Source organism: Ranitomeya imitator, chromosome 2, assembly GCF_032444005.1.
Source record: "Ranitomeya imitator isolate aRanImi1 chromosome 2, aRanImi1.pri, whole genome shotgun sequence".
Taxonomy (NCBI): Eukaryota; Metazoa; Chordata; class Amphibia; order Anura; family Dendrobatidae; genus Ranitomeya; species Ranitomeya imitator.
This window is the reverse complement of record NC_091283.1, coordinates 453,886,876-453,893,698: the sequence shown is the minus strand read 5'-3', so window position 1 is coordinate 453,893,698 and position 6,823 is coordinate 453,886,876.

The window sequence follows — 6,823 nt, the reverse complement described above, 5'->3', positions numbered from 1 at the left end:
GTTCTATAATTGTTCTCTTGTGTCTACATGGGATTAGGGTTAGGGGTGTGTTTGGATTAGGGTTTCAGTTATAATTGGGGGGTTTCCACTGTTTAGGCATATCAGGGCTCTCCAAACGCGACATGGCGTCCGATCTCAATTCCAGCCAATTCTGCGTTGAAAAAGTAAAACAGTGCTCCTTCCCTTCCAAGCTCTCCCGTGTGCCCAAACAGGGGTTTACCCCAACATATGGGGTATCAGCGTACTCAGGACAAATTGGACAACAACTTTTGGGGTCCAATTTCTCCTGTTACCCTTGGGAAAATACAAAACTGGGGGCTAAAAAATAAATTTTGTGGGGAAAAAAAAAGATTTTTTATTTTCACGGCTCTGCGTTATAAACTGTAGTGAAACACTTGGGGGTTCAAAGATCTCACAACACATCTAGATAAGTTCCTTAGGGGGTCTACTTTCCAAAATGGTGTCACTTGTGGGGGGTTTCAATGTTTAGGCACATCAGTGGCTCTCCAAATGCAACATGGCGTCCCATCTCAATTCCTGTCAATTTTGCATTGAAAAGTCATACGGCGCTCCTTCCCTTCCGAGCTCTCCCATGCGCCCAAACAGTGGTTTACCCCCACATATGGGGTATCAGCGTACTCAGGACAGATTGTACAACAACTTTTGGGGTTCATTTTCTTCTCTTACCCTTGGGAAAATAAAAAATTGGGGGCAAAAAGATAATTTTTGTGATAAAATATGATTTTTCTCTTACCCTTGCTATGGAGGACTATGCGCAGGCGTGTACTATGGAGGACAGAGAATGAACTTCAATCCAATATTGCAGCCAGCATGCAGCCAGCGGGTAAGGAAAGGGTGAATCAAACACCCAAAAACCCCGCCTCCATGGCTGAAGATTGTTCCCTCCAAATTCAGGTGACAGTGTCCCTTTAACCTCAGGAAGCAGAATTAGTGACTTGCAGGCTCTCTCAGCTTACCCGCCTCTAACTCAGATACTAGAGGATAGAGTAGTCCTTAGGACTGACTCGTCTTACCTGCCCAAGGTAGCATCACGTTTTCATAGATCTCAGCAAATATCCTTACCATCGTTTTGCCCAAATCCCAAAAACGAAAAAGAGAAGTCCCTACACACACTAGATCTTAAGAGATGCTTGACCCAATATATAACAGCCACAAGTGAGTGTAGGAAAGGCAGGTCTCTGTTTGTTTGTTTTCAGGGTCAAAATAAAGGGCACAAAGCGTCAAAAGCAACATTGGTGAGATGAGTAAGGGAGGTCATCACTCTAGCATACGCCTCGTCCAATGAAGCCGCTTCAGAAGGGATTAAAGCTCATTCCACCAGATCGGTATCAACCTCTTGGGCAGAACGGGCAGGAGCATCGATTGACCAGATATGTAGAGCAGCCACTTGGTCTTCTCCCTTTACATTTTTCAAACACTACCAACAGGACCTATCCTGCTCTTCTACCTTTGGTAGGAGGGTTCTAGAGGCAGTCATCCCACCCTAACATACATTCTATGAAATTCTCTCCGTGGTGCCGTCATGGGGGTAAGAGAATATCGTAGTTACTCACCAATAACGGTATTTCTCTGATCCCATGACGGCACCCGTATATTCCCTCCCTTTCACGTGTGGTTGTGCACACTACTAATGTTTAATCACGCGGTGTCGAAAAAAATAAAGAAAAAAGGGAAAGATTTAATTATTTTGTTGTTTAATAACCATTTAAGTTACAGCTGAAGTCCTGTCAAGGCTCTGTAAACCAAACTGAGGTGGAAGAGAGGTCCCGACTTTTTAACCTGTGGGTTTCCTGTCCCTGAGGGCGGATCCCTCTCTCTCCGTGGTGCCGTCATGGGATCAGAGAAATACTGTTATCGGTGAGTAACTACGATATTTATTTTTACGTGATTTTGATTGTGACTTGTAGGATCGCTACTTCCAACAGGTGGCACTATAGAGTTAAGTCCTCTTTTTCTCAGAAGAGGCAATTTGCATATTATATTTCCCAGAGGAGCATTGCACGGCGAATAAGCCTCCTTACCTTGACAAGACAGAGATGGTATGTCACTCTCCATAAGGAGAAACGATACCCCTTAGACCCCAGTCCAGAGCCTCTCACCTAGCCAAATTAGTTCTCATGCTTCGCACTGACGAGGGCCAACAGCCCGAAACACCGTGTCTGCGAATTGAGATACTAATTTGGCTTTTATCCTAAGTCATATTGCACGACTCCTTAAAGTGTGGATTGTGACTTGTAGGATCGCTATTTCCAACAGGTAGCGCTATAGAGTTAAGTCCTCTTTTTCTCAGAAGAGGCAATTTGCATATTATATTTCCCAGAGGAGCATTGCACGGCGAATAAGCCTCCTTACCTTGACAAGCCAGAGATGGTATGTCACTCTCCATAAGGAGAAACGATACCCATTTTTATTTAAACATTCCAATAATTCCTGTGAAACACCTGAAGAGTTAATAAACTTCTTGAATGTGGTTTTGAGCACCTTGAGGGGGTGCTGTTTTTAGAATGGTGTCACACTTGTGCATTTTCTATCATATAGACCCCTCAAAATGACTTCAAATGAGATGTGGTCCCTAACAAAAAAAATGGTGTTGTAAAAATGAGAAATTGCTGGTCAACTTTTAACCCTTATAACTCCCTAACAAAAAAAAATTTTGGTTCCAAAATTGTGCTGATGTAAAGTAGACATGTGGGAAATGTTACTTATTAAGTATTTTGTGTGACATATCTCTGTGATTTAGTTGCATAAAAATTCAAAGTTGGAAAATTGCGAAATTTTCAAAATTTGCGCCAAATTTCCGTTTTTTTCACAAATAAACGCAGGTAATATCAAATAAATTTTACCACTATCATGACGTACAATATGTCACGAGTAAACAATGTCAGAATCACCAGGATCCGTTGAAGCACTCCAGAGTTATAACCTCATAAAGGGACAGTGGTCAGAATTGTAAAAATTGGCCTGGTCATTAATGTGCAAACCACCCTTTGGGGTAAAGGGGTTAAAGGGAACCTATCACCAGGTTTTGCCGATATGAGTTATGGCCACTGCCTTTCAGGGCTTATCTACAGCATTGTATAATGCTGTATATAAGCCCCGATCCGACCTGTCAGAGAATAAAATTAACTTTTATTATAATCACCTGCAGGGCGGTCTGGTCCTATGGGTGTCGCAGGTCCTAGTCTGGCGCCTCCCATCTTCTTGCGATGCCTCCCTCCTGTTGCTTCATTGCTCCCCTGCATCGTGCTCCTGCCCTGGTGTACTGATTTGCCCTGTTGAGAGCAGAGCAAAGTGCTGCTGTGCGGAGGTGCTGGGAAAGGTTAGAGAGGCCCAGTGCCTGTGCACTACAGGACGACTTTGCTCTGCCCTCAACAGAGGACGTCTGAAGGTTAGAGATTTGTGGTCTCCCGTACAGCTGCCAGGTATCACTGACCTGTATGATGGACCGGAGTCCCCTGTATACAACAGACAGTCCTGGATTTGGGTCTATACCCTGCAGTCTCAGATGTCTACTGAATGTCCCTCACTGCCAGCGCCCCTCTGACATCTTGTCCTGCCAGAGAAAAAAGAAAAGGCAATGAGTTTGGATTAGCATATGGCCAGGGGCGTAGTCAAAATTTGACGCAACGCACTAGGCATGATTTGTGCCTTTTTCTGTTCTTCAAAAGTTGGGAGGTGTGTGTCGATATGACTTTGTCCTGTACCCCAAGTGTCACTGTGTCATTGTCCGGTACCCCAAGTGTCATTGTCCAGTACCCTAAGTGTCACTGTGTCGTTGTTCGGTACTCCAATTTTCACTGTGTCATTGACCTGTACCCCAAGTGTCACTGTGTCATTGTCCTGTATTCCTAGTGTCACTGTGTCATTGTCCTGTACCCCAAATGTCATTGTCCTGTACCCCAAGTGACACTGTGTCATTGTCCTGTACCCCAAGTGTCACTGTGCCATTGTCCTGTATTCCTAGTGTCACTGTGTCATTGTCCTGTACCCCAAATGTCATTGTCCTGTACCCCAAGTGACACTGTGTCATTGTCCTGTACCCCAAGTGTCACTGTGTCATTGTCCTGTATTCCTAGTGTCACTGTGTCATTGTCCTGTACCCCAAATGTCATTGTCCTGTACCCCAAGTGACACTGTGTCATTGTCCTGTACCCCAAGTGTCATTCTCCAGGTTCCCCAAGTGTCACGGTGTCATTGTCTGGTACTCCTTGTGTCACTGCGTCATTGTACTGTACTCCAAGAGTCATTGACATTGTCAAATGTCTTCATGTTATTGTCCTGTTCCTCAAGTGTCAGTATCATGTACCCCAAGTGTCATTATCCGATGCCCCATGTATCACTGTGCCATTATCCTGTACCAAAAATGTCAGCATATTATTGTACTGTGCCCCAAGTGTCATGGTCACTGTCCTGTACCCCAAGTGTCACAGTGTCATTGTCCGGTACCCCAAGTGTCATTGTCTTGTATGGTACCCCAAGTGTAGGTGTGATATTGTCCTGTATCCCAAGACTAGATGTTTTAATACAGGGATAGTTTTTAAATCATACTGATAGGGAATTTAGATTGTGAGCCCCATCGGGGACAGTGATGATAATGTGTGCAAAATGTAAAGCGCTGCGGAATATATTAGCGCTATATAAAAATAAAGATTATTATTATAAATTACTGTAACAATGTATGAGACAACTTATCGTATTATTGCAGGAAACCTACAGTCCAGGAGCCACCTGCCAAAACCCAGTAATCTGTATCAGTCACTGTCCATTCAGTGGCAGGTTACAATAATCACCGCCTGCTCAATGACAGTCATTTTTCAGGCTGATTGCTTGTGCAAAGAACAATTACGTATTTTCATGCTCATGAAAGCAACTCCCCCCATCGCTTCTGACTCTGACAGTTCATTTTGAGGGCTCCCTCTTCTGGGAATAACTACTGACGCCACTTCTCATGTAATCGTATATAGGACTGGACAGGCTTTCGGCACTTCTACCATTTATAGTCTCTTCATGGCTATTTAAGTCCCATGTAGTGCAATGCCTTCAGGGAAAGAGCCAGAAATCATTATGAAACTATATATCTTTTTTATAGCTTTCAAACACATTTTTTTATGTATATACCATATATTTTTTATTTGAGAATTATTAACATTTCTAAACATAATGCATCACTATTATTTTGTTTATATATATATATATATATAATCTTTGATAAAATCTCCAAAACACCGCAGAGGAGCTAGTGCCTCTAGTGGTCATGTTCTACCATTACCAACATTTTATTTTTACTTCTGCAGTATAAAATAATCATATTTTTCATTGTATATGAATATTTTTAATTAAAGTAATTTGCATAAAAAAATATATATTAGATTTTTAGGCTTATGTACGGTATATATTTTTTTCCCCAACACATCTGGGTGTTCATTCTGGTAGAAGCTCACATTAGTCTTCATTCCCTGGAGATTTCATTTAATTAGCTGGTATAAAGAAAATACTTTGTCTTATGCGCTTAACATGTTCATACCTGAATGACTTCTATATTGGGCAACGGACCTTAATTCATGTCTGCGTGTCGTATGTGTAACAACAGGTTGGAAATAATTTTTTTTCCTGTCAACAGTAATAAATTATTTTTCATTTCTTTTTAAGTGGATTTATTTTTTACTTTTGATTATTTTTTCTCTTTGCATAACCACCTATTGTATTTGTTTTTGTTTTCTTTTTTATTAAATTTTTTTTATCTGTTAACTTTTTTTTTCAGAGCAGGAGGCTACTGACAAAAATACCAATATTAAAAGAATAAGGCAAGAAAAAAAGTAATCTTGTAAAAAAAAATCAATTTGATCCAATAGAAGTCAACAGGATCTATCAGCATTCATTGGTGTCAGATGCACCTAAGTTGTCTATAGGATAAGCCATGAAACTAAATAGCAAAGCCACTAGAGACTCAAGGTCTACAAAAATTCAATTTTCAACAGCAGAAAAAAAAGGCAGCAACACTTACCTGCCCAGATCTTGGAACAAATTCACTGCAGGGTGCAGCCAGTCCATAAAGCTAGATGTTAGCAGCACAGGTGCAAAATACCAGATCAACAGCCACAGTATACAAGTGCACAATAAAGGACCACATGGGGCGTTGTTGTTTTTCTGCTGTTGAAAATTGAATGTTTGTAGACCTTGAGTCTCTAGTGGCTTTGCTATTTAGTTTAGTGTAGGACTCGTAAGCGTGGGGACCCTTGGCGTGGGTTACGAGCTTACGTATTTTGGCCAAAATATTAACCAATACTTCACTGTTTTTGTATATTTTTTACACTATATTTTTCGGGGTGCAGCCAAGCCCAAACATGTTCAGTCTCGCATGAGGGGTGTTCACACTGGGATGCATTGAGAGTGTACTGGCCAGCCCGCCTAATCGCCTAAAAGTAGGGGCGTGACTAATAGGCTGTGAACCAGACACTATGCAGTACCATTGTGTGAACAACGCCCTATGTGGGCCTTTATTGTGCACTTGTATACTGTGGCTGTTGAGCTGGTATTTTGCACCTGTGTTGCTAACATCTTGCTTTATGGGCTGGCTGCACCCTGCAGTGCATTTGTTCCAAGATCTGGGCAGGTAAGTGTTGCTGCCTTTTTTTTCTGCTGTTGAAAAAGGATAAGCCATGAATATCGGATATGAGGAGCACCCCTGTCAATTAGATAAGTGTAGGGGCCGCTATGAGGATGGTGGGCCTTTGCTTACTTATCCTACATAGGACCATAAATTTGGGAATGGCTGTGCCTGCTATTGCTGCTCAATGCAAGT